Raw genomic sequence first — 27,657 nt, 5'->3', positions numbered from 1 at the left:
TATCCCCATTTTACTGAGGAAGCCGAGCCCCAGAGTAGTTAATAATAAATAATAATAATGATGGTATTCGTTAAGCACTTACTGTGTGCCAACCACTGTTAAGCGCTGGGGTAGATACAAGGTCATCAGGTTGTCCCACATGGGGCTCACTCTTAATCCCCATTTTACAGATGAGGCCACTGAAGCACAGAGAAGTTAATTGACTTTCCCAAGGTCACACAGCAAAGTGGCAGAGTTGGGATTAGAACCCATATCCTCTGACTCCCAAGCCCATGGTCTTTCCACTAAGCCACGCTGCTTCCCTACCATCCTAAGGTCACACAATAGACCAGTAGCAGAGCTATGACTCAAATGTTGGTCTGACCCAATCAGTGGTATTTATTGAGTGTTTACTGGGTGTAGAACACTGCATTAAGTGCCTAGGAGAGTACAGAGTGAAGACACAACCCTGTCCTCAAGGAGCTAACAATTTAACAAGGGTGATGTTAAAATAATAATAATAATGTTGGTATTTGTTAAGCACTTACTATGTGCAGAGCATGTTCTAACCACTGGGGTAGATACAGGGTAATCAGGTTGTCCCACGTGAAGCTCACAGTCTTAATCCCCATTTTACAGATGAGGGAACTGAGGCACAGAGAAGTTAAGTGACTTGCCCATGGTCACACAGCTGACAAGCAGCAGAGGTCAGATTTGAACCCATGACCTCGGACTCCCAAGTCCATGCTCTTTCCATTGAGCCACACTGCTTCCCAAATAAGCCACGGTTCACATGAAGATGTGTTCAACAGGGCTCTGGGGTGGGGATGGGGTTGAGTATAAGTGCTTAAGGGATTTAGACTCAAGGGTGAAGCAGTAGGGAGGGAAAATAGAAATGGAGAGATGAGAAGTTTGTCTCCTTTTCTGCTCATTAGGATATGGGGTATCATGATTGATGACTAAGGCACCTGGAAAATGCCTGCAGTGAGTCCCTCCCCTAAAGACATTGACCTTGAAGATGGCTCAGAACTTCTACTTGTAGGAATAGAGATATAGGCAGAAACAATAAGATGTAAATGCCAGGTTCTCATCTGCTGGACAAAGACAAAACTGCTAATGCTTGATATTTGTATAGCAAGAACCTATTGAGAAGCAACATGGCCTAGCAGAAAGAACATAGATCAGGGAGTCAGAGGGCCTGGGTTCTAATCCTGCCTCCACCACTTCTCTGCTGCATGACCTTGGACAAGTCACTTAATTTCTCTGTACTTTAATTACCTTATCCTTAAAATAAGGCATAAGACTGTGTGTTCCATGTGGGACAGGGACTACATCCAACTCAATTATCTTATCCCATTGCATGGAACTGTAGAAAGCCCCAAGTTTATGGCAGTTAGGACCTTCCTGGACCAGGGGAGCCTCAGTGACATGTAGTAGACATCAAACCACACCACTGACCACCAAGGTTATTGGGGAAAGTTTTTAACTTAGGTTTACCAGCCTGTAAGGGAGTGACACATACACACATTTACTCACTCCATTCCTCAAAGGCCCAATACCACTCTGGTCAAAGGAGCCCTTTCTGCCAGTGCTTCTTCTTTCTGCTTCCAAGTGCTGCTCCAATGTTTGCTTCTTCCTAAGCCTCAGTGTACCCCTCCACCCTGCAAAACAATCATCTTTTATCTGCCTTAAGCATCACAGCTGTAGTGCTACATAGCAGTCATTGATTGGTCCAGGCCCGTGACTGGGTAGATCAGGGAGAGAAAACCTTGCCTCTCTCCGTGTTCACCCCCCACATGCCAGCAATCACCTGCTTCAAATAAAGCCCATCAGGGCCTTCGCCGGCCTTTATTCCTTGGGGTGTTGTTCAAGGGATCACAAACAGTCACTAAAAAGGCGGCTTGTTGCGGGGCTCATCACAGGAACAAGGTAAGTGCTTGTGTGGTAATTTGTTAAGCTCTCACTAGGTGTCAAACATTGTTCTAAGTGCTCAGTGGAAAGAGCCTGGGCTTGGGAGTCAGAAGTCATGGGTTTGAATCCCTACTCTACCCCTTGTCAGCTGTGTGACTGTGGGCAAGTCACTTAACTTCACTGTGCCTCAGTTACTTCATCTGTAAAATGGGGATTAACTGTGAGCCTCACGTGGGTCAACTTGATCACTCTGTATCTCCCCCAGTGCTTAGAACAGTGCTCTGCACATAGTAAGTGCTTAACAAATACCAACATTATTATTATTATTATAATGATAAGTTAGGAAGTTCAGCGTGGCTCAGTGGAAAGAGCACGAGCTTTGGAGTCAGGGCTCATGAGTTCGAATCCCAGCTCTTCCACTTGTCGGCTGTGTGACTGTGGGCAAGTCACTTAACTTCTCTGTGCTTCAGTTCCCTCATCTGTAAAATGGGGATTAAGACTGTGAGCCCCACGTGGGACAACCTGATTCCCCTATGTCTACCCCAGCGCTTAGAACAGTGCTCGGCACATAATAAGCGCTTAACAAATACCAACATTAATTAGGCTGAACACAGTCCCTGTCCTACTTACAGTCTAAACTGGAGGGAGAGCAGCTCTTTAATTTCCACTTCACAGATGAGAAAACTGTTAACACCAAGCAACTGGTTTTAGCTCAATAACCAGGATTAGGATCAGGTTCTCTGACTCCCAGGCCCATGCTCTTTTCACTAGGCAACACTGCTTCTTGCTGGGTTGGCTGCCATTTTTAAAGAGGGGGTTGCCAGAATCGAGCCCCTTGTTGTTTCCTTTTTTGGGCTCAAGGCATCTGTTCAAAGGGGCCCATTTTACCATCATCAGCAGAATCATCAGTGATATTTTTGGAGCACCTACTGAGTGCTAAGCAAAGCACATGGTCTCTGCCCTCCAAGGCAGCATTCGTAATCACGCTTCTGTTTTCCGCCCCTGTAGAGAATTGAATCCACAAAGCCAGCAGGGTGTGTGGAAGCTTCGTACCCGAATGACTCCCCAATTAGTGGCCACTCAAAGTTGGTAGCCTGTGGTCACAGATGAAATTCAATAAGGAATTCAATGCTGAATGCAAAAAAAAAAAAATTCTAACCATAATGGTGGTGGCTCCTCCACCCGTTCCCCCTGCCTCAGGAAGCTGCAGAGCTGCTGTTGCTGTTGGTGGTGACCAGAGAGGCGACAAGCAGCGGCGGCTGGGAGGCTGAAGGAGGGACGGACAGACAGTGCAGCCCCTCTCAGCCCTGTTTAAGCCCAGCCCTCTTTATTTGTTACCTAGTAGGCCAACATAGGATGATGTGGCTACCACTGTGACTATTGTGGCTAGTGTGACTATTGGACAGAAATCCCACCTCAGCTATGAGGAACTGAAACTCTGCTCTTCCTGCTTCCTTGTTGCTCTTATTGTATTTTTCAATGTCCTCGTCTTTTTCAGTGATTTTCTACTTTTGTGGTTTCACCCTTCATCTCTGGGTCTGTTGCTAACTTTTCTCATTTGGGAGAGTAGAATAGAGTTAGAAACATGATCCCAGCCCTCAAGGAGCTTTCAGTCTATCCTGGGAGACAGACACAGAATAATTTATAGAAAGGAGGAAAGACAGGGGAAATAGGTGGATGAGTAAGTGCTTAGATTGGTTATAATAATAATAATAATGTTGGTATTTGTCAAGCATTTACTACGTGCAGAGCACTGTTCTAAGTGTTTGAGTAGATACAGGGGAATGAGGTTGTCCCACGTGATGCTCACAGTCTTCATCCCCATTTTACAGATGAGGGAACTGAGGCACAGAGAAGTGAAGTGACTTGCCCAGAGTCACACAGCTGACAAGGGGCAGAGTCGGTTATGTAAGTTGAGATCTGCAGAAGGGCTGTGGGTAAGTGTGAATGGATAAGTACGTAAATTGAGAAGAAGCAGCGTCGCCTGGTGGAAAAAGCCTGGGCCTGGGAGTCAGAGGATCTGGGTTCTAAACCCGGTTCTGTCACGTGTTTGCTGGGTGACCTTGGGCAAATCACTTAAGTTCTCTATGCCTGTTACCCATATGTAAAATGGGGATTAAATCCTACTCTCTCCTTTCTTAGACTGTGAGTCCCATGTGGGACAAGGACTATGTCCTAACTGATTAAGTTGTATTAACCTCAGCTCTTAGAACAGTGCTTGGCAAAAAGTAAGCACTTAATAAGTATTATAATTATTATTGGTAGTAGTTGGAAGAAATGAACTGTAGAGAAGAAAAAAAATCATCCAAGAAGACATGCTGGAGGAATAATGATTTCAGAAAGACCGTGAAGATGGGGAGAGCCGTGACCTGGCTCTGGAAGTGGGAAGGAGTTGCAGACATGGTGGAAAATATAAACAAGGGATCAGAGGCTGGAGAGGTGAGAGTGAGAAACAGTGAATAGGTTTCTTTTGAGGGGAACTAAGAGTGTGAGGCTAGGATATAGAAGAGTGTAGAAACCTAAGAAGGAGAGTCGATCGAGTGCCTCATAGCCAATGGTCAGGTGTTCCTGTTGATGCACAGAGGAATGTCTAGTCATTAGAGGTTTTTGAGAGTTTTGTGTAGAATGACACAGAAAGATGTGTAGAAAGATGGTCCCAGCAGCTGAGTGAAGCATGAATTAGAGAGGAGGGAGGTTGGAGGTAAGGAAGGTAGTGAGGAAGATGGTAGCGTAGTATAGTTGGGATACGATGAGAGGACAGGAGTGGTGGTCTGTCAGATGGGATTGAAGAGGTGAATCTGAGAAACTTCATGGAGGAAACACTGGCAAGATTTTGTGGCAGACGGCGTGTGAAAGCTGAGAGTCGAAAAAAACCAAGGACTCAAGGATAATGCAAATGTTGTTGTTTGGGGAGAAAGGGAGGATGGTGCTGTCGTCGATTCCAATAGAAAAGTTTGGTAGAGGAGAGGATTTGGGAGGGAAGATAAGTTCAGTTTTTAACATATTAAGCAAGTGCCAGGGAGGATATCCCTAAAGAGATGAAGGCCAAGGCAGATTAACACAGGGACTCAAGGGGCTAAGGGAGGCTCAAACAAAGGGGGCCCCAAGAGGAACAGACAATTTGGCCCCCAGGGACACCAGCTGCTACCATCACTGCAGCTCTCTTTGAAAGCCAGAGTGAGAGGACCTGGGTTCATTCAATAGTATTTATTGAGGGCTTACTATGTGCAGAGCACTGTACTAAGCTCTTGGAATGTACAGATCGGTAACAGAGACAGTCCCTGCCCTTTGATGGGCTTACAGTCTAATCGGAGACAGACAGACAAAAACAATAGCAATAAATAGAATCAAGGGGATGAACATCTCTATAAAACAATAGCAAATAAATAGAATCAAGGTGATGTATATCTCATTAACAAAATAATAGAATCAAGGTGATGTACATCTCATTAACAAAATAAATAGGGTAATGAAAATATATACAGTTGAGTGGACGAGTACAGTGCTGAGGGGAGGGGAAGGGAGAGGGGGAGCAGCAGAGGGAAAGAGGGGGAAAGAGGGCTTAGCTGAGGGGAGGTGAAGGGGTAGCGGGGGGGCAGAGAAGGAGCAGAGGGAAAAGGGGGAGCTCAGTCTGGGAAGGCCTCTTGGAGGAGGTGAGCTCTAAGTAAGGTTTTGAAGAGGGGAAGATAATTAGTTTGGCGGACGTGAGGAGGGAGGGCGTTCCAGGACAGCGGGAGGACGTGGCCCAGGGGTCGACGGCGCGATAGGCGAGAACGGGGGATGGTGAGGAGGTGAGCAGCAGAGGAGTGGAGCGTGCGGGGTGGGCAGTGGAAAGAGAGAAGGGAGGAGAGGTAGGAGGGGTCAAGGTGATGGAGACCCTTGAAGCCTAGAGTGAGAAGTTCGTTTTGTGCAGAGGTTGATAGGCAACCACTGGAGGTTTTTAAGAAGGGGAGTGACATGCCCAGAGCGTTTCTGCAGGAAGATGAACCAGGAAGTGGAATGAAGAATAGACTGGAGTGGGGAGAGACAGGAGGAACGGAGATCAGAGAGAAGGCTGACACAATAATCCAGCCGGGATATTGTGAGAGCCTGTAGCAGTAAGATAGCCGTTTGGGTGAAGAGGAAAGGGCAGATCTTGGCGATATTATAAAGGTGAGACCGGCAGGTTTTGGTGACGGATCGGTTGTGTGGGGTGAACGAGAGAGCCGAGTCAAAGATGACACCGAGGTTGCGGGCCTGACACCGAGGTTGCGGGCCTGAGAGACAGGAAGGATGGTCGTACCATCCACGGTGATAGGAAAGTCAGGAAGAGGACAGGACTTGGAAGGGAAGATGAGGAGCTCAGTTTTGGCCATGTTGAGTTTTAGGTGGCGGGCAGACATCCAGGTAGAGACGTCTAGGAGATACGAGCCTGAAGGGAGGGGGAGAGGACAGGGGCAGAGATGTAGATCTGTGTGTCATCTGCATAGAGATGATCTAATCCCAGATGTTCTAATCCCAGTACCTCCACGTGTGGACCTGGGTTCTAATCCCAGGGCCGCCAAGTGTTTGCCATATGACCTTGGGTAGATCATTTAACTTCTCTGTGCCTCAGTTACCTCATCTGTAAATTGGGGATTAAGACTGTGAGCCCCTTGTGGGACAAGGACTGTGTCCAACCTGATTATCTTGTATGTACCCCAGTGTTTAGTACAGTTCCTTACACATAGAAAGAGTTTAACAAATACCATTTTAAAAAAATATAAAGTTGCTTTCAAGGGTGGACAATTCTAGCAGCAGCATGGCTTAGTTGACAGAACACAGGCCTGCTAGTCTGAGGACCTAGGTTCTAATCCTGATTCTTGCCTTTCCCTACTTTGTGACCTTTGGCGACACACTGAACTTCTCTGTGCCTCAGTTTCCTCATCTGTAAGGTGGGGATTAATACCTGTTAGACTGCGAGCCCTATGTGGGAGAGGGTCCATCCCTGATCTGAGTGTTTTGTATCTACCCCAGTATTACAGTTCTGTACTTAACCTTTAAAAATGCACTTTAAAAAGGCCACAATTATAATTATTATTTTCCTACTGTTATACCCCCCCTCCCGTAGCTGAACTCCATCTCCTCTCTGCAACAGAGTCTACCCTACACCACATACCCGGCTTGTCCGGTATGCGGCTGGGACTATGAGGGAGTGGAAGCCACACCCTCCTATGTAGACAATGGACCGTGGGAGCCTTGCTAGCCAAACCTCTTCCTCTGTCTGCCTGGGGTCTCATTCATCTCTTCCAAGAGACTTTCCCTGACTAAGCCCTCATTTCCTCCATCCTCCCTCCCCTCGCCATCAACTATTCACTTGACTGCGGGCCTCTTAATCACTTTGATGTTCACCCCAGTAAATGTACTTATTTACATAATTAATATCTTTATACTCTACTCTTTTCCTATCTGCAATCTATTTTATCATCCTCATCATCAACAATGGCATTTATTGAGCACTTACTGTGTGCAGAGCACTATACTAAATGCTTGGGAGAGTATAGTACAACAGAGTTGATAGACATGTTCGCTGCCCACAGTGAGTTTATAGTCCAGAGGGGGAGATAGACAGTAATATAAAGAAATAATTTATAATATGTAATTTATAAATATGTGCATAAATGCTTTGGAGCTGAGGGTAGGGTGAATGTCAAGTGTCCAGAGGTCACAGATCCAAGTGCACAGATGACACAGAAGGGAGAAGGAACTGGGGAAAAGAGGGCTTAATCAGAAAAGGCCTCTTGGAGGAGATGTGACCTTAATAAGGCTTTGAAAATGGGGAGAATGGTGATATGGCATGGGAGGGAGGGAGTTCCAGACTAGAGGAAAGATGTGGGAAAGGGGTCGTCGGCAAGCTAGACGAGATCGGGTAAACTGGTGCTAGAGGAGCAAACTGTGTGGGCTGGGCTGAGGTAGGAGGTTGGAGAAAAATGGTAGGAGGGGGCAAGCTGAGTGAGTGCTTTAAAGGCCATGGTAGGAGTTTCTGTTTGATGTGAAGGTGGTTGGGCAACCACTGGAAGTTCTTGAGGAGTAGGGAGATGTGGACTGGACGTTCTTGTTGATAAATGATTTGTGCAGCAGAATGCATTATGGATTGCAGTGGAAGAGACAGGAGGCAGGGCAGTTGGCAAGGAGGCCAGTGTAGTACTCAAGGTGGGGTAGGATGACTGCTTGGATCAGCCTACTAGCAGTTTGGATGGAGAGGAAAGAATGGATCTTAGCAGTGTCGTGAAGGTAGAATTGACAAGATTTGGTGACAGATTGAATATGGGTTGAGAGAGATGAGTTGAGGCCAACACCAAGTTTACAGGCTTGTGAGTTAGGGAGGATAGTGGTGTTTTCTACAGTGAAGGGAAAGATGGGGAGGACAGGGTTTGGATGGAAAGATAAGGCGTTCTGTTTAGGACATGTTTAGTTTCAAGACTGTGAGCCCATCATTGGGCAGGGATGTCTCTGTTGCCGAATTCTGTGTTCCGAGCGCTTAGTACAGTGCTCTGCACATAGTAATCTCTCAAATATTATTGAATGAAAGATCTTGGTGGGACATCCAGGTAGAGATGACGTGAAGGCAGGAGGAAATGTGAGACTGCAGTGAAAGCGATCGAGACTGGAGGTGTAGATTTGGGAATCATCAGCCTAGAGATGGTATTTGAAGCCATGGTAGTGAATACATTCTCCCAGAATGTGGGTGTAGATGGAGAATAGAAAGGGATCCAGAACTGAATCTTGAGAGACTCCCACTATCAGAGGGTGGGAGGCAGAGGAGGAGCCTGCAGAAAAGACCGAGAAAGAGCGGTCAGAGAAATAAGAGAACAAAGAGAGGAAACCGTTAGTGAAACCAAGGTTGAGTAAAGTTTCTAGGAGTAGTGAGTGATCCACAATGTCAGAGGCAGCTGAGAAGACTCAGAGAAGTAGGATGGAGTAGAGACCTCTGGATGTGGAGAGAAGTGCATTGGTTTAATAATAAATAATTGTGGTATTTGTGAAGCACTTACTCTGTGCTAGGCACTGTAGTAAGCACTGAGGTGGATACAAGCAAATCAGGTTGGACACAGTCCCTGTTCTACATGGGGCTCACAGTCTCAACCCCCATTTTACAGATGAGGTAACTGAAGCACAGAGAAGTGAAGTGACTTGCCCAAGGTTACACAGCTGACAAGTGGCAGAACCTGGATTAGGACCTACGACCTCTGACTCCCAGGCCCGTGTCTCCCTCCTCATCCCAACTATCATCTTGGCACTTTTGAATAACTTCAGTGCTTAGGCGCTCACAACCTCCCATGGCTCTTTTTGGACATAATTTATTACGTTCTCTTGTATCTGTCTCCTTCTTTAGACTGTGAAGTAGTTGAGGGCAGGGACTGTGTCTTCTACTGCTAGTCCAGTGGTTTCCACATAATATGTGCTCGGTAAATCTTATCGGTCAATTAAATGAGCTTGAATATACTGGCAGCTTGCGCATGTTTACCTTCTCTTACTATAGATGTTCCCCTCTCAGGGTCACACATGGAGAGTTTCCAGTACTCTACTAGTCTTGACTATGGGAGGGAGAGTCAAGCACAAGCCTACCCATTCCATTCCTAGCTTGGGCAGTGGCTAGTGAGGGGAAGACAATCTGCTGCAAGTCAAAACTCACCTGTGCTGGGAAGCAGGGGCATGAGAGAAAGTCGAGAGTGGAGATTCAGATTTAATAATAATAATAATAATAATAATAATAATGTTGGTATTTAAGTGCTTACTATGTGCAGAGCACTGTTCTAAGCACCGGGGTAGATACAGGGTAATCAGGTTGTCCCACTTGAGGCTCACAATTAATCCCCATTTTACAGATGAGGTCACTGAGGCACAGAGAAGTTAAGTGACTTGCCCACAGTCACACAGCTGACAAGTGGCAGAGCCAGGATTCGAACCTATGACCTCTGACTCTCAAGCCCGTGCTCTTTCTTAAGTCCTTGCATCAGTGTAGAAGAAGTTTGGATGGAGAGGAAGGGGTGGTTTTTAGAGGTGCAGGGCCTGCCCACTCCCTTCTTAGCAGGTTTTCAGGGCCAGCTCATTCCATCCCCTGCAGGTCTTCAGGGCCGGTTCACTCCCTCCCATTCGGGTCTTCATGGCCTTCTCACTCCCTCCCTTGCAGGTCTTCAGGACCTTCTCACTCCCTGTATTACATGTCTTCAGAGCCTGCTCATTCCCTACCTTGGAGGTCTTCATGGCCTACTCACTCCCTCCCTTCTAGGTCTTCAGGGCCTTCTCCCTCCCTAGCAGTTTGTCAGGGGCTGCACACTCCACACTTGATTCTATTTTGTTGCCATTGTTTTTACAAGATGTTCTTCCCCTTGACTCTATTTATTGCCATTGTTCTTGTCTGTCCGTCTCCCCCGATTAGACTGTAAGCCCGTCAAACGGCAGGGACTGTCTCTGTTGCCGACTTGTTCATTCCAAGCGCTTAGTACAGTGCTCTGCACATAGTAAGCGCTCAATAAATACTATTGAATGAATGAAAGTTAAAACTGTCAGGATTTAGTGACAGATTTGAGTACACCGGCAGCATGAGAGAGATGAGTCCAGTATAATGCCAAGGTTTTGGCTTGTGAGACAGGGAGGATGGTGGTATTGCCTACAGCAATGGGAGAGTCAGGAGAAGAGAGTGGTTGGGAAGGTGAGTTCTGTTTTGAATATTATAAATTATTCATTTATATTAATGTCTGCCCCCTCCCCCCCTCCAAACTGTAAGCTTTTTGCGGGCAGGGAACCTATCTGCCAACTCTTATTGTACATTCCCAAGTGCTTAGTACAGCGCTCGGCACATAGTAAGCACTCAAATACTATTGACTGAGTATGTAAAGACTGAGGTGCTGTCCAGACCTGCACGTAGATATGTTCTGCAGGCCCAAGGAAATGTGAGTCAGCGGAGAAGCAGAGAGGTTGGGGCTGGAGAGGAAGATTAAGAAATCATCTGCATAGAGATGGTAGTTGAAGCAGTGGGAGTGAATGAGTCCCCGTCTAGAATGTAAGCTCACTATGGGCATAGAATGTGTCTTGTTTATAGTTGTAGCGTACTCTCCCGAGGTCTTAGTAGAGTGCTTTGCACACAGTAAGAGCTCAATAAATATGATTGAATGAATGAAATGATTTCTCCAAGGAAGTGGTAGAGGATAGAATTTCTCCAAGGAAATGGTAGAGGATAGAAGGGCAGCCAGAACCGAACATCTCTGTGGAAGGGGCACAATAAGGGTCAGTGTTTCTCAAATGACCAGGTAGAGTCGGGGTTTGTTTTTATGGTATTTGTTAGGTGCTGCCTATGCTCCAGGCTCCGTCGACCCCTGGCCCACGTCCTACCTCTGGCCTGGAATGCCCTCCCTCCTCATATCTGCCAAACTAACTCTCTACCTCTTCCCCTTCCCCTCTGGAGCTCAACTCCTCCAGGAGGCCTTCCCAGACTGAGCCCCTCTTTTCCTCCTCCCCTCCCCATTGCCTCGACTCCCTCCCTCTATCATACTCCCCCTCCGCCCCACCCTCTGCTCTTCCTACTTCCCCTCCCCTCAGCACTGTGCTCATTTGTATATATTATTTATTACCCTATTTATTTTGTTAATGAGGTGTACATCCCCTTGATTCTATTTATCTTGATGATGTTGTTGTTTTTTTTGTTTTGTTCTGTTTTGCTGTCTCCCCCGTTTAGACTATGAGCCCGTCATTGGGTGGGGATTGTCTCTATCTGTTGCTGAATTGTACATTCCAAGTGCTTAGTACAGTGCTCTGCATATAGTAAGCACTCAGCAAATACGATTGAATGAATGACTACCCCCTTCCCCTCCCCACAGCACTTGTGTATATTTGTACATATTTATTATTCTATTAATTTTATTAATGATGCCTATAGGTCTATAATTCTATTTATCTATTTTGATGCTATTGATGCCTGTCTACTTGTTTTATTTTGCTGCCTGTCTCCCCTGTTTAGACTGCGAACCCGTTGTTGGGTAGGGATTGTCTCTATCTGTTCCCGAAGTGTACTTTCCAAGCACTTAGTACAGTGCTCTGCACATAGTAAGTGCTCAATAAATTGAATGAATGAATGATTGAATGACTAAACTCAGGGCGGGCTTCCAAGTGCTTAGTCCAGTGCTCTGCACACAGTCAGCGTTCAATAAAAATGAATGAATGAATGAGTGAATGACTGAACTCAGGGCGGGCTTCCAAGCGCTCAGTCCAGTATTCTGCATGCAGTCAGTGCTCAATCAATACGATTGAATGAATGAATGATTGAATGAATGAGTGAATGCCTGAACTCAGGGCGGGCTTCTAAATGCTTAGTCCAGCGCTCTGCAGGCAGTTGGTGCTCAATCAATATGATTGAATATATGAGTGATTGAATGAATGAGTGAATGACTGAACTCAGGGCGGGCTTCCAAGTGCTTAGTCCAGTGCTCTGCACACAGTCAGCGCTCAATCAATACAGTTGAATGTATGATTGAATGAATGAGTGAATGATTGAATGAATGAGTGAATGATTGAATGAATGATTAGATGGATGGATGGATGGATGGATGAATGAATAAATGAATGAACTCAGGGTGGGCTTCCAAGCGTTCAGTCCAGCACTCTGCACGCAGTCGGTGCTCAATCAATACGATTGAATAAATGATTGAATGAATGATTGGATGGATGGATGAATGAATGAGTGAATGCCTGCACTCATTTGTATATATTTTTACTACCCTATTTATTTTGTTAATGAGATGTACATCCACTTGATTCTATTTATTGCTATTGTTTTTGTTTGTCCGTCTCCCCCGATTAGACTGTGAGCCCGTCATTGGGCAGGGACTGTCTCTATCAGTTGCCGATTTGTACATTCCAAGCGCTTAGTACAGTGCTCTGCACATGGTAAGCCCTCAATAAATACTAATGAATGAATGATTGGATGGATGAATGAATGATTGGTGGATGATTAAATGAAAGAGTGAATGCATGAACTCAGGGTGGGCTTCCAAGCGCTCAGTCCAGCGCCCTGCACGCAGTCAGCACTCAATCAATACAATTGAATGAATGAATGATTGGATGAATGAATGAGTGAATGAATGAACTCGGAGTGGGCTTCCAAGCTCTCACTCCAGTGCTCTGCACGCAGTCGGCGCTCCACCAATGCGATTGAATGAATGATTGAATGAATGAGTCAATGAGTGAATGATTGACTCAATGATTAGATGGATGAATGAATGAATGAGTGCATGCCTGAACTCAGGGTGAGCTTCTAAGTGCTCAGTCCAGCGCTCTGCATGCAGTCAGTGCTCAATCACTACGATTGAATGAATGAATGATTGGATGAATGAATGATTGGATGGATGGATGAATGAATGAATGAGTGAATGCATGTACTCAGGGCTGGCTTCCAAGAGCTTAGTCCAGTGCTCTGCACGCAGTCGGCGCTCAATCAATACGATTGAATGAATGATTGAATGAGCGAATGATTGACTGAATGATTGGATTGATGAATGAATGAGTGATGCATGAACTCAGGGCGGGCTTCCAAGTGCTCAGTCCAGCGCCCTGCACGCAGTCAGTGCTCAATCCCTACGATTGAATGAATGAATGAATGATGGAATGATTGATTGAATGATGGATTGGCTGAATGAATGAATGAATGAGTGAATGCCTGAACTCAGGGTGGGCTTCCAAGCACTCAGTCCAGAGCCCTGCATGCAGTCGGAGCTCAATCAATACAATTGAATGAATGCATGAATGATTGGATGGATGAACGAATGAATGAATGAACAAACTCAGGGCGGGCTTCCAAGTGCTCAGTCCAGTGCTCTGCACGCAGTCGGCCTCAGTCAATACAATTGAGTGAATGAACGGATGATTGGATGGATGGATGAATGAATGAGTGAATGAATGAGTGAATGAATGAACTCAGGGCGGGCTTCCCAGCGCCCAGTCCAGCGCTCTGCACGCAGTTGGGGCTCAATCTGAATAAATGAATGATTGGATGAATGAATGACTGGATGGATGAATGAGTGAATGAATGAACTCAGGGCGGGCTTCCAAGCGCTCAGTCCAGCGCTCTGCATGCAGTTGGCGCTCAATCCATACAATTGAATGAATGAATGATTGGATGAATGAATGAATGCATGAACTCAGGGTGGGTTTCCAAGCACTCAGTCCAGCGCTCTGCATGCAGTTGGCGCTCAATTAGAGAAGCAGCGTGGCACAGTGGAAAGAGCACGGGCTTTGGAGTCAGGGCTCATGAGTTCGAATCCCAGCTCTGCCACTTGTCAGCTGTGTGACTGTGGGCAAGTCACTTAACTTCTCTGTGCCTCAGTTCCCTCATCTGTAAAATGGGGATTAAGTGTGAGCCCCACATGGGACAACCTGATTCCCCTGTGTTTACCCCAGCGCTTAGAACAGTGCTCGGCACATAGTAAGCGCTTAACAAATACCAACATTATTATTAACATTATTACTCAATCCATACAATCGAATGAATGAATGATTGGATGAATGAAAGATTGGATGGATGGATGGATGAATGAGTGAATGAATGAATTAACTCAGGGCGGGCTTCCAAGCGCTCAGTCCAGCGCTCTGCACCCAGTTGGCGCCCAATCCATACAATTGAATGAATGAATGATTGGATGATGAATGATTGGATGAATGAATGAATGAGTGAATGCCTCAACTCAGGGTGGGCTTCCAAGTGCTCAGTCCAGCGCTCTGCACGCAGTTGGCGCTCAATCCATACAATTGAATGAATGGATGAATGGATGAATGAATGAATGAGGGAGGGAGGGAATGCATGAACTCAGGGCGGGCTTCCAAGCGCTCAGTCCATCGCTCTGCACCCAGTTGGCGCCCAATCCATACAACTGAATGAATGATTGGATGAATGAGTGAGTGAGTGAACGAACGCACGGCCCGAGGGCGGGCGCATGCGCGAGTCCCGGCCGCTTCCCCCCCCCCCGCTCCCCCCCTCCCCCGCCGGGGGCGCCTGGGCTCGGGCGCATGCGCGGCCCTCCGTGCTCCCTTTCCCGGCAGGTACTTCCGGGGCGGCGGGGGATTGCTTCCGGGTCACGGGGCTCCGGCGGCGCCGTTGGGCACCTGCGGCTCCGCTGCCGCCGCGGAGGGGAGGGAAGGACCGGACCGGGGCGGGACCGGACGGGACCGGACAAGAACCCTCCCCTCAGAGCCGCCGTCCGGTCCCGGGAGGAAGGTCCAGCGGCCGGGCCCTCCCCTCCCCCCCCCCGCCCAGGATTCACGTAAGTGCGGACCTGCCCTTCCCCCCCCCCCCCCCCCGACAGGCATCATCATCATCCAACTACGATTCATTCAATATATTTATTGAGCGCTTACTATGTGCGGAGCACTGGACTAAGCGCCTGGAATGGACGATTAGACTGGAAGCCCGTCAAAAGGCAGGGACCGTCCCTCTCTGTTGCCGATTTGTCCATTCCAAGCGCTTAGTCCAGTGCTCCGCACATAGTAAGCGCTCAATAAATACTATTGAATGAGTATTAGGAGGAGGAGGAGGAGGAGGGGGCTAGACTATAAGCCAGTCAATGGGCAGGGACTGTCTCTATCTGTTGCCGATTTGTCCATTCCAAGCGCTTAGTCCAGTGCTCCGCACATAGTAAGCGCTCAATAAATACTACTGAATGAATGAAGGTGCAGGGACTGGCTCTAAATACTATTGAATGAATGAATGAATGGGCAGGGATTGTCTCTATCTGTTACCGATTTGTCCATTCCAAGCGCTTAGTCCAGTGCTCTGCACATAGTAAGCGCTCAATAAATACTATTGGATGAATGAAGGAAGGGGCAGGGACGGTCTCTGTTACCCTTTTGTCCATTCCAAGCGCTTAGTCCAGTGCTCTGCACGTAGTAAGCGCTCAATAAATACTATTGGATGGATGAATGAAGGAAGGGGCAGGGACTGTCTCTGTTACCCATTTGTCCATTCCAAGTGCTTAGTCCAATGCTCTGCACATAGTAAGCGCTCAATAAATACTATTGGATGAATGAAGGAAGGGGCAGGGACGGTCTCTGTTACCCATTTGTCCATTCCAAGTGCTTAGTCCAGTGCTCTGCACATAGTAAGCGCTCAATAAATACTAGTGAATGAACAGTTCAGCAACAGATAGAGACCATCGCCTGCCCAGTGACGGGCTCACAGTCTAATCGGTGATGGTCATTGGTTTAATAATGATGGTATTAAGTGCTTACTATGTGCAGAGCACTGTTCTAAGCGCTGGGGGAGATTCAGGGTCATCAGGTTGACTCTATTGCCATTGCTCTTGTCTGCCTGTCTCCCCCGATTAGACTGTAAGTCCGTCAAACGGCAGGGACTGTCTCTATCTGTTGCCGACTTGTTCATTCCAAGCGCTTAGTACAGTGCTCTGCCCATAGTAAGCGCTCAATAAATAATATTGAATGAATGAATGAAGGTTGTCCCACGTGGGGCTCACAGGCTTCATCCCCATTTTACAGATGAGGGGACTGAGGCCCAGAGAAGTGCAGTGTGACTTGCCCACAGTTCCCCAGCTGACAAGTGGCAGAGGTGGGATTCGAACCCATGGCCTCTGACTGCAAAGCCCAGGCTCTTTCCACTGAGCCATGCTGCTGCCCAATCATAATCATCATCAAACAATGATGATGGTCATCGGTTTAATAATGATGTTGGTATTTGTTAAGCGCTTACTCTGTGCAGAGCACTGTTCTAAGCGCTGGGGGAGACACAGGGTGGGAATCAGGTTGTCCCACGTGGGGCTCACAATCTTCATCCCCATTTTACAGATGAGGGAACTGAGGCACAGAGAAGAGAAGTGACTTGCCCATGGTCACACAGCTGACAAGTGGCAGAGCCGGGATGCGAACCCATGACTTCTGACTCCCAAGCCCAGGCTCTTTCCACTGAGCCACGCTGCTTTCCAATCATCATCAAACAATGATGATGGTCATCGGTTTTATATTGATGTTGGTATTTGTTAAGCCCTTACTGTGTGCCAAGCACTGTTCTAAGCGCTGGGGGAGATACAGGATCATCAGGTGGTTCCATGTGCGGCTCACAGTCTTCATCCCCGTTTGACAGACAGGTCACTGAGGCCCAGAGAAGGGAAGTAATAATAATAATGTTGGTATTTGTTAAGCGCTTACTAGGTGCCGAGCAGTGTTCTAAGCGCTGGGGTAGATACAGGGTAATCAGGTTGTCCCACGTGAGGCTCACAGTTAATCCCCATTTTACAGATGAGGTAACTGAGACACAGAGAAGTTGACTTGCCCACGGTGACCCAGCTGACAAGTGGCAGAGGTGGGATTCGAACCCATGACCTCTGACTCCAAAGCCCGGACTCTTTCCACTGAGCGATGCTGGTTTAGCTCTTACTATGTGCCAAGCATTGTTTCCAAGCGCTGGGGGAGATAGAATAATAGTGATGATGGTCATTTCTTTAGCGCTTACTGTGTGCCAAGCGTTGTAGATAGCATAATAATGATAATAATAACAGTCATTTGTTTAGAGCTTACTATGTGTCAAGCATTTTTCTAAGCGCTGGAGGAGATAGAATAATAATGATGATGGTTATTTGATGATGGTTATTTGTTTAGCGCTTACTATGTGCCAAGCATTGTAGGTAACATAATAATGATAATAATAATGACGGTTATTTGTTTAGCACTTACTATATGCCAAGCATTGTTCTAAGCACTGGGGGAGATAGAATAATAATAGCGATGATGGTCATTTCTTTAGCACTTACTATGTGCCAAGCATTATAGATAGCATAATAATGATAATAATGGTATTTGTTTAGTGCTTACTATGTGCCAAGCATTGTTCCAAGCGCTGGGGGAGATAGAATAATAATGATGGTCATTTCTTTAGCGCTTACTATGTGCCAAGCATTCTTCCAGGCTCTGGGGGAGATAGAATAATAGTGATGATGGTAATTTCTTTAGCGCTTATTATGTGGCAAGCATTGTAGATAGCATAATAATGATAATAATGGTATTTGTTTAGCGCTTACTATGTGCCAAGCATTGTTCCAAGCGCTGGGGGAGATAGAATAATAATAGTAATGGTGGTCATTTCTTTAACACTTACTATGTGCCAAGCATTGTTCCAAGCCCTGGGGTAGATAGAATAATAATAATAATGATGATGGTCATTTGTTTAGCGCTTACTCTGTGCCAAGCATTTTCCCAAGCACTGGGGTAGATGGAATAATAATAATAATGATGGTAATTTGTTTAGTTCTTTCTACGGGCCAAGCATTGTTCTAAGTGCTGGGGGAGATATAATAATAATGGTAGTTTATTTAGCGCTTACTATGTGCCAAGCATTGTTCTAAGCACTGGGATAGATAGAAGAATAATAATGATGGTAATTGGTTTAGCACTTACTATGTGCTAAGCATTGTTCTAAGCGCTGGGGGATATAGAATAATAACGATGTTGGTATTTGTTATCCACTTATTATGTACCAAGCACTATTCTAAGCGCTGGGGTAGATAGAGGGTAATCAGGTTGTCCCTTGTGTTGCTCTCAGTCTTCATCCCCATTTGACAGGTGAGGGAACTGAGCTCCAGAGAAGTGAAGTGACTTGCCAAAGTCACGCAGCTGACAAATGGTGGATCCAGGATTAGAACCCACAACCTCTGGCTCCCAAGCCCGGGCTCTTTCCACTGAGCCACAGAACTTTCCCGGCCATGGGGGCAGGTCTCTTGAAGCCGGGAAAGGCTCCAGGTTTCACCCCAACTTCACGCACTTGTTCTTTCTTTCATTCAGTTGCATTTATTGTGCGCTGACTGCAGAGCACTGGACTAAGCGCTTGGAAAGGACAATTCAGCAACTGATGGAGACCATCCTTACCCAACAGCAGGCTCCCAGTGTAGAAGTAATGATATGGAATAATGGTGTTTGTTAAGTGCTTCTTACTATGTGCCGAGCACTGCTCTAAGCGCTGGGATGGATACAAGGTTATGAGGTCGTCCCACGTGGGGCTCATAGTCTTCATCCCCATTTTCCAGGTGAGGGAATTGAGGCCCAGAGAAGTGAAGTGACTTGCCCAAAGTCATACAGCTGACAGGTGGTGGAGTCGGAATTAGAACCCACAACCTCTGACTCCCAAACCCGGGCTCTTGCCACTGAGCCACGCTGCTTCTGGCCATGACACCCTACTGAAAAGGCAGCCAGTCCCGGTCGCAGGCAGCCCGGAGATGCTCTTGGGCCCAGCCAAGCGCCGCACACCCTTTAAACCTCTAATCAAAGATTAGAAGATTTAAATCCAATTTCCCGATCCCGGCATGTACCTGGGAACCACATTTGAACTCTTGAATATCACAGAATGGGCTTCCCGATATTTTTGGAAAATCACCAGGGTTCTAGTGAAGCGGCGTGGCACAGTGGCAGGAACGTGGGCTTGGGAGTCAGAGGGCGTGGGTTCTAATCCCGGATCCGGCACTCATCGGCTCTGTGACTTTGGGCGAGTCACCTCACTTCTCTGGGCCTCAGTTTCCTCATCTGGAAAAGGGGGATTAAGACTGTGAGCCCCACGTGGGACGTGGACTGTGTTTGTCAGCTTGTATCTGTGCCAGCGCTTAAATATTAAAAAAATGGGGAGTAAGACCGTGAGCCCCTCGTGGGACAACCTGATTATCTTGTATGTACCCCAGCGCTTAGAACAGTGCTTGGCACATGGTAAGTGCTTAACAAATACCCTAATCATTATTCTTGTATCTATCCCAGCACTTATAACAGAGTTTAACACATAGTAAGTGCTTAACAAATACCATTATTTCACTGTTACTACTACTTTGACCCGGGAAGTCAACTTTGTGGTGTCCCCTGCATCTTTTTAAATGATGGAACATCTTCAGCTGGTTCAGTGAAAGTCCTGTACCCCTCAGAAATGAGTTCTAGCTTTCCTTCTTCCTTTTTAATACCTGGAAATTATTTTAGCATCTGTTTCTCCTACTAAGATTGTAAACTCCATGTCTACTGGGTCAATGGCAATTGAATTTAAGCACATAGATTAGGTTTACACATGGGCCTTGGCCCCCAAGAGGCTCTCAATCTAGGAGGGTCGTGGGGCGGGGGTTGACGGCAGACACATGAGGAAAATAAAAGCTATAGGAGGAAAGGGTGACTATAAATATGATACGTTTGGTAGGATGTCATGGCCAGAAAAGCACTTTTGGGCTCCTTGGGGCTCAGTCCAACAGTCTGGAAAGTTACGAGCAGCTGTGGTGCCGCTCAGCTCTGAACACAGCAAGCGCTCACTAAATACCATTGATTTATTCCCAGTGTTATAAAAGCTGAGATGAGCTCGAACTGTTCAGTCAATCGTATTTATTGAGCACCTACTATATAATAATAATAAGGATGGTATTTGTTAGTGCTTACTACGTGCAAAACACTTTTCTAAGCACTTGGGGGATACAAGGTGATCAAGTTGTCCCACATGGGGCTCACAGTCTTAATCCCCATTTTACAGGTGAGGTAAGTGAGGCACAGAGAGGCAAAGTGACTTGCCCAAAGTCACACAGTTTACAGGTGGCAGAGCCGAGATTAGAACCCATGACCTCTGACTCCCGAGTCCAGGCTCTTTCCACTGAGCCACGCTGCTTCTCTTTATGCAGAGCACTGTACTAAACACTTGGGAGAATATGGGAAGCAGCATAGTTTAGTGGATAGAGCATGAGCCTGGGAGTCAGAAGGTCGTGGGTTCTAATCCTGGTCCCACCACTTGTCTGCTCTGTGACCTTGGGCAAGTCACGTAACTTCTCTGTGCCACAGTTCCCTCATGTGTAAAGTGGAAATTACAACTGTAAGCCCAATATGGGACAGGCACTGTGTCCAATCTATCTTTTATCTACCCCAGCACTTAGAACAGTGCATGACACATAGTAAGCGCTTAACAAATACCATAATTATTATTACAGTTTAACAGAATTAGCAGACACGTACCTATAAAGAGCTTACAGTCTAGATGGGAAGGCAGACATTAATCTGAACCGTTGGTGTTTGAATCCTTTTGGGACAGGAGCAGGAGTTGATGGGAATCCAGATGGCATGGGAAGAACGCGGCACAGGGGTGAGGGACAGAAGGCTAGCATCTCTCCCGCAGGCGGGCCCAGGGAGTCAGATCCAAGTGAGCTCACCCTGTGCTGGTGTTTGAGCCCTTCCCAGGCGGGAGATCTCTGTTGTACTTAGTCTCTGCGGGACCTGGGGTGATGCTCTGCCCAAAGTAAGCACTCAGAAATTACTGTGGATTGGCCGAGTGGATATGGCACTATGTAGAAGACTTGGAGGATGTGGAAAGAGCAACAAGGAAAGGTTGATTTGAGGATAGCCGAATACAATATAGTTTCTGGCAATGCCTATAAGACATTAATGCTATCGTCATTGTTATTATTACTGGTGAATTGGAATAGATTCCCTATTTCAGAAACTAGATTTTAAGAAAATCGCTTACTCTAGCCACTTAGTTTGTGTTTCTCTATTCCCTTTCTCCACATCGGCTATAGAAGCGGAAAGGCTTCCCTGTGTGTGTTGTGTGTTTGATTTCTTGGGCAGAGGTGGAAAGATGTCCAAAAAGAGCAAACGGATCTGAGATAACTTTTTATAATAACATATTTCGATAAAAGATCCCAAAGGGATATTGAACACCAAAAATAATTCCTTTGAACGATAACAAAATATGGAACTGATTCAAAAACAGTTGGATGCAGGGGAAGAAAATATGTAACATTCAAGTTTACCTTAGCACTTAGGAGAGGACTATGCTAAGGATTGCAGAGTTCTTGACTGTGTGTTATTGGGTACACCATAATATCTACTTTTAAAAGCTCTCACATATTAATATTTATTTCCTTTGGGGCTGTGCGTCCACTTCTTGGATTAATAAGTAATTGCTTAACAAATTGTATTGGACTTCTGTGCAGTGTTTAAGAGGCAGTGGGAAATGATGCCTAAAGTTTGCACCTTATCATTTCTTGGCAAATCATTTGAGAAAGAAGTTTGTATGAGGGTTAGCATCCTTTACGTTTAGGGACTTCTTTTTAGCCGTCTTTCACCTATTAATTTCTAGAAATCAACAACAGAAGTTTCAGCATTCCAGAGAAATCTAGCAAAAAAGGAGGAGAGTGCTGGACGGGAGACAGTGTAGAGAAACAATCCGTTCACCTTATTTTTTAAGCACCTATACACCCCCCACAGTGTAATGATGCAGCATTTGTCGCATTTTTCAATTCTTTTAAACAAGTAGAAATACCTGTTTTGTACCCAGTGCCCCTCCCTTTATTCCTTTTTCCCGATCCTCTCCCCTTCACCAGTTTTGTCAGTAGGGAAGTAGTGTGGAATAGTGGAAAGAGTAGGGTCTTGGGAGTCAGAGAACATGAATTCTAATCCCAGCTCCGCCACTAATCTGCTCTATGACCTGGGGCAAGCCATTAAACTTCTCTGTGTCTCAGTTATCTCATCTGTAAAAGGGGGATTAAGACTGTGAGCCCCACGTGGGGCAAACTTCAGTTAGTTTGCCCCACGTGATAGTCCTTGTATCTACACAAGTGCTTAGAGCAGTGCTTGGCACATGATAAGTACTTAACACATGCCATAATAATAATGTCATTATTATTATTGTTATTACTGTTCCTGCACTGTCCCTACTACCAGCAGCTTCCACAGCTCCACTGTTTCCCTCCTGGCCAGCTGTGATGCTCCTCTGTCCCACAGCTGTGCCGAGAACTTTAGACTTTAAGACCCCAGTCCTCTTGTTGCCCCGACATCAGCGCTTTGATCTTTCCCGTAAATTATTTTTCCTTCATTCTCCTCTCTGCTGCTATTCCTGCTCTGTCACTGCTTGAGAAAGTGTCTGAGCTAATCAGGCAATTAGTAGTGTCCCATTCAGAGACTGCCACTGTGGGTGCACATGTGCCTGCACACACACACACAAAATTCATTCATTCAGTCGTACTTATTGAGTGCTTACTTTGTGCAGAGCACTGTACTGAGCACTTGGCATGTACAATTTGGCAACAGAGGCAGTCCCTGCCCAACAACAGGCTCACAGTCTAAAAATCACAAAATCGTCATCATCGTGTAGTGTGTGACCGTAACCCGATACTATTTGAAGTACAGTCTTTGCTCTTAATAAGTTCCCAATCTAATATAGGGAAGAGAGCAATAAATCAGCAGTGTTTTATGGGCCTGTACGGAGTGTAGATGAGTGTACTAAGCTTGTGGGAGCACAGCATAAGTTTTCTGAGCTCAAGGATCTTGCAGTCTAATGGAGCAGACAGACAAAAACGATTTACAAATAATGGGGGTAGTAGAATGAGGATTGCATAGGTAATGTCCCTGTGTGGGGTAACCCCCAATCCCCGTCCTAGCCCAGAAAAGACTCTAACAGAGACACTGTGCTATCTTAATAGTAATAATAATTATGGCATTTGTTAAGCGCTTAACTATGTGCCAGGCACTCTACTAAGCGCTGGGGTGGATACAAGCAGATCGGGTTGGACACAGTCCCTGTCCCACGTGGGGCTCACAGTCTCAATCCCCATTTTACAGATGAGGTAACCGAGGCCCAGAGAAGTTAAGTGACTTGCCCAAAGTCACACAGCTGACAAGTGGCAGAGCTGGGATTAGAACCCATGACCTCTGACTCCCAAGACCGGGCTCTTTCCACTGAGCCATGCTGCTTCTGCTTCTTTTTAGAAAGCCTGGAACGCCGTTGCTGCGGTTGTAACTTCTCTGACTGTTAGCTTGATCCGAAGGAGCCTGAAATTCTGTTGCTTCTGTCGTACTTACCGTTGTCCTTGTTTTTTATAATCGCGTCTTATCTTTCCATACGTGTCTTTCGCCAACCTCCTCCCCTCTACCACCCCTTACTTGCGGATCGTGAGCCCCTTTGGGGCCAGAGACCATGTCTTCATCTCACCCGGTACTTCCCCACGCTTAGTACCGTTCTGCCGAACAGTAAGTGCGTAACAGGACTTTGTACTACTGCTAATGTGAATGCCAGCGAGAAATAGAAGAATAAATAGTTGGCTGTACGGAAGCGTCAAGGATGGGTAAAAATACATCAGTGCTAAGCAAGACGAGTTGGCACAGTGTGGGTTATTGAGAATTGGGAAGGCTTTCTGAAGGAGGAGGACGGAATCCACCCCATTCCTCCACGCACCCTACCGCCGCTGTTGAATGGCCCGCCGGCTCGAATGGGCCATCGGTTTAATCCGCCGTGGCAGCGTTTACGTTCTTATTCATTCAATAGTATTTATTGAGCGCTTACTATGTGCAGAGCACTGAACTAAGGGCTTGGAATGTGCAAATGGGCATCAGATAGAGACAGTCCCTGCCCATTGATGGGCTTACAGTTCTTATCTGGTGATGATGGTGACATAGCACCTCCCATCGAGAACGACAGATGAGGTTTGGGCCTGAGACGTTAGGACTGCCGACCCGGGCAGAGGTATTGATTATATTCCTAGCGGTTGCTCAGTACCGCTTGCTGTCTTCGTGCCCCAGCAGGAAGCTATCTACCAAGGAGGGCAGTGATGGTGAAGTGCACATCTGGAGGTTTTATATGAGCAGGACCCAAGGCTCTAGTGCCCGGCTCCACCACGTGTCTGTTGTGTGGCCTTGGGCAAGCCACTTCACTTGTATCCAGCCCAGTGCTTAGAATAGTGCTTGGTACATAGTGCTTAAAAAACACCATTATTATTGTTATCGACGTGGCTGGCCTCAGTTACCACTGTGATCTTCCCATCCCACAAAAGGCAAGTCGTATTTCAGGATTCCCGCCGGTCCCGTCCGTCTCGCATAACACCATCGCCGGTACTTTGGTTAGCGTCAGCCCCAACGGGTAGAAGAACCGGCTTCTCAGTTGCTCGTTCCACTGGATCACGATCAGGGTTTATCTAGCTGTTTTTGGAAGCAGGAGAAATACGAAGCATGATTTATTTTCAGTCGTGCTTTCGAGGTTGGAAGCCTTGCTGTGTTGCTCAGGCCAAGTCCCTTCTCATCTGGAAGTCTTTTCCAAAGAAAGAAGGATTTGAGTGAGAGCTGGGGAGCCGAGGAGGTTGGGGCAGCCCCGTTCAGGGTTCGATATTTTCATTTGTCTCTTTGCTTCCTGTGGGAAAGGAGCTTGATATGCCGGCCGTTTCCTAATTTTACAATGTTTTGCTGAAGAAAAGCAAACAAGATTGAAAGGGGAAGTGGGGACACCCGGCTTGGTGAGAAAAATATGGGCAGGGATCTTTCTGCCCAAAGAGTTTAATTTACTTTTATTTTAGTGTACAACCGCTACAAAGAGAAAATTGAAAAAATATTGGCTTCTACGGTACTGTTTTCATATGTATTCCTGTTTTATAAAGAAATACTATAGAATATAAAAATGAAGAAAATAAATCTCAAGCAGTCATTTGAGATTTATTAATTCTGGATGGCAGCAGCCCTGGATATAGTGGGGAAATATATTTAATATTGAAAACCCAGAATTTGGACCACAGGAAGAAAACTATTTTAAATATTCGAAAGGGAGAAAAGTAGGGGAAATGACTTTCAAACAAAATATATAGAAGAGCTTCGAATGTGAAGTAATGGAAAACTGCGGGGATTAAACTCTACCACTAGCTTTGGCTGCATAGATTGGATTTTTATGTCACATTTACCCCTAAATATATGCACTGCTAGAGTTATAGTATACAACATTCAAATCAACTTTTATGAATATGCTTTTACTGTTGTTGCCAAAAATGCGTACTGAATGTCTAAAACATTCTAAAAAGATAATGTGGTCACATTTTCAAGTGTTGTAATGAATTATTGTGGGAGCAGATACCAAGCAAGAGAGGGGTTTTTGTTTTCTACACAAGGATAGTTTCCTTTGTCTACAACAAATTAACTTTATTTATCGGCATGTAAAGTCGCCAGGAAAGGTGAATTAGGGCCTGGGATTGAGCCTGACAACCAACATTTCTGTCAGGCAGTTGCATTTGCTTCAGTCAAGTTATCCTTGGGTTCACTGCATAGTCAGCCAGTAGTATTTACTGAGCACTTATGGTGTGCAGAGTGCTGTACTAAGCGCTTGGGAGAGAACAATATAACAATAAACAGACACATTCCCTGCCCACAACAAGCTTACAGATTAGAGGGGTTCACTCGACGGGAGTGATTACCTCCAAGCTTTATTGAGTTGGACTCACGGTCTTGCTCATCGCAGCCTTCTGTCCAGCCCAGAAAGTTTTAATCAGGATAAAAAAGACCCAAAACGGAGATTTTTTTGTCTGTTCATTCACTGAAGGCTGTCCTCTCCCTGTCCTCATCCTCCTAAAACCCCTGTCCTCTTTTCCTCTCCTGCACTTCTGGGGGGCCCTCCGGTTCCTTGACGTGGTACAAGGAAATTAATTGGCAGTGAATGATAAAATGAAAGGTGCAGGTAAGAGCCATCCATGGGTAAAATAAATTCAAAACCCAGATTACTCAATGAGGAGAACAGAATGAAAATTAGTAGTAGTTGGAAACCACCAAGATACCTGTGGGAGAGGGGAAAGAAGTAAATTAAACCTGTATTTACATTGCATTATGTAAACCGGGACATTGATCTCTATTTAGAATAACATTTTCATGGAGCAGCTGCATCCTCTGTGTAGAATTTATAGACTTCTGTGTTCAAGTTGACCAACCAAGGCCCAAGTGAATTAAGAATAAAATAAAACAAGAGAAGTCTTCTTGCAGATGTCAGAGGTAATTCCTGATGAACAAGATTTACTACTTAGTAGAATGATCACGATTGTAACCCCTGGGATAGAGTATGTAGACTAGGATAGTGAGTGCCTGTAAACTCTCCTTCCCCCCCACTGCCCCTCCACACACATTTAGCCTGGAACAGGGACTATGTCCGACCAGATCAACTTGAACCTACCTCAGTGCTTAGAACAGTCCATGGCACATAATGTTTCATAAATACAAAAATAATAGATTGGGAGCCAGAAGATTTTAGTTTGGCCCCAAACAGACTGTAAGACTGAGGTGATATGCATGCTTGGGTGAAATTTAAGAAATTCTTGTTTCCATTCTTGAGGGCAGCAATCGTGTTTCATACATTTGTATAATACTGGATTTGAAGATGATCCCGATAGGGTTTTCCCAAGAGTGTTTGATCAGCCAAAAAAGGCCAGTGCAACAGCAGCGGTCCTGATCACTCCATGCACACAAAATGACGATTCTTTGTTCTGCCGTTGTTTTTCTGTAATGTTGTCACTTTTGCCTCTTTGACTGATTAGCATCATGAAACTCCTACTGAGCAGCTCCTTGATTGCAGTGTACCTTCCAGATCTGTCTTCTGCAGTTGTCTCCCAGTATTCATCAGTGGTCTGCCTTTTCTAAGGCTTTGCTTCAGTACATCCGTAAAAAATATCCTCTGTCACTATTATTTTGGGTTACCCAATTTCAGCTCACCCTGTCAGCCGTTTGAGTGTCCTGCCATCATCCATTCCCTTAATGTAGCCCGTCTGGCGAAGTTGCCTTGAGGTGCGCGTAGCTTTAAGGTGAGGAAACTGAAGTGGTGAGACAGGATCACCATCATTCAAGTCAATCACAAGCACTTATTGAGCACTTCATTTATGCAGTCCACTCCCCCAAGCTTGGGACAGAAGTTGCAAGTGGTGCTCTCGGCCCTCAAGGCATTTGCAGTCTAGCTGGAGAGACCAACGTTGATATCAATTCCAGATAGGGGGAGGACTGGACCCTATA

At 46.0% G+C, this 27,657-nt stretch overlaps 1 protein-coding gene and 1 non-coding gene across 4 annotated transcripts in view; both read left to right on the top strand.

The window, feature by feature from the left end:
• Nucleotides 1–1,848: 1,848 nt before the first annotated feature.
• The window catches only part of MAPKAP1 (MAPK associated protein 1), a 239,585-nt gene continuing 213,776 nt past the window's right edge, over nucleotides 1,849–27,657 (top strand). The window contains exon 1 of one of the 3 annotated variants that reach the window (XM_029062939.2): nucleotides 1,849–1,908. The gene's annotated coding sequence lies outside the window, so the exon portion shown is untranslated. Of the gene's footprint in view, nucleotides 1,909–14,971; nucleotides 15,165–27,657 lie in introns of those variants that run through there. The other 2 variants (XM_029062941.2, XM_029062937.2) reach the window with 2 other exon arrangements.
• Nucleotides 9,397–9,534, top strand: LOC114811390. Its single transcript, XR_003759094.1, has one exon. It is a non-coding gene; the product is annotated as a small nucleolar RNA SNORA7 (small nucleolar RNA).

This window comes from Ornithorhynchus anatinus, chromosome 4 (assembly GCF_004115215.2).
Source record: "Ornithorhynchus anatinus isolate Pmale09 chromosome 4, mOrnAna1.pri.v4, whole genome shotgun sequence".
NCBI classification, from domain to species: domain Eukaryota; kingdom Metazoa; phylum Chordata; class Mammalia; order Monotremata; family Ornithorhynchidae; genus Ornithorhynchus; species Ornithorhynchus anatinus.
Note: the sequence above shows the minus strand (reverse complement) of the source record. Positions and strands in the feature narration are given on the sequence as shown.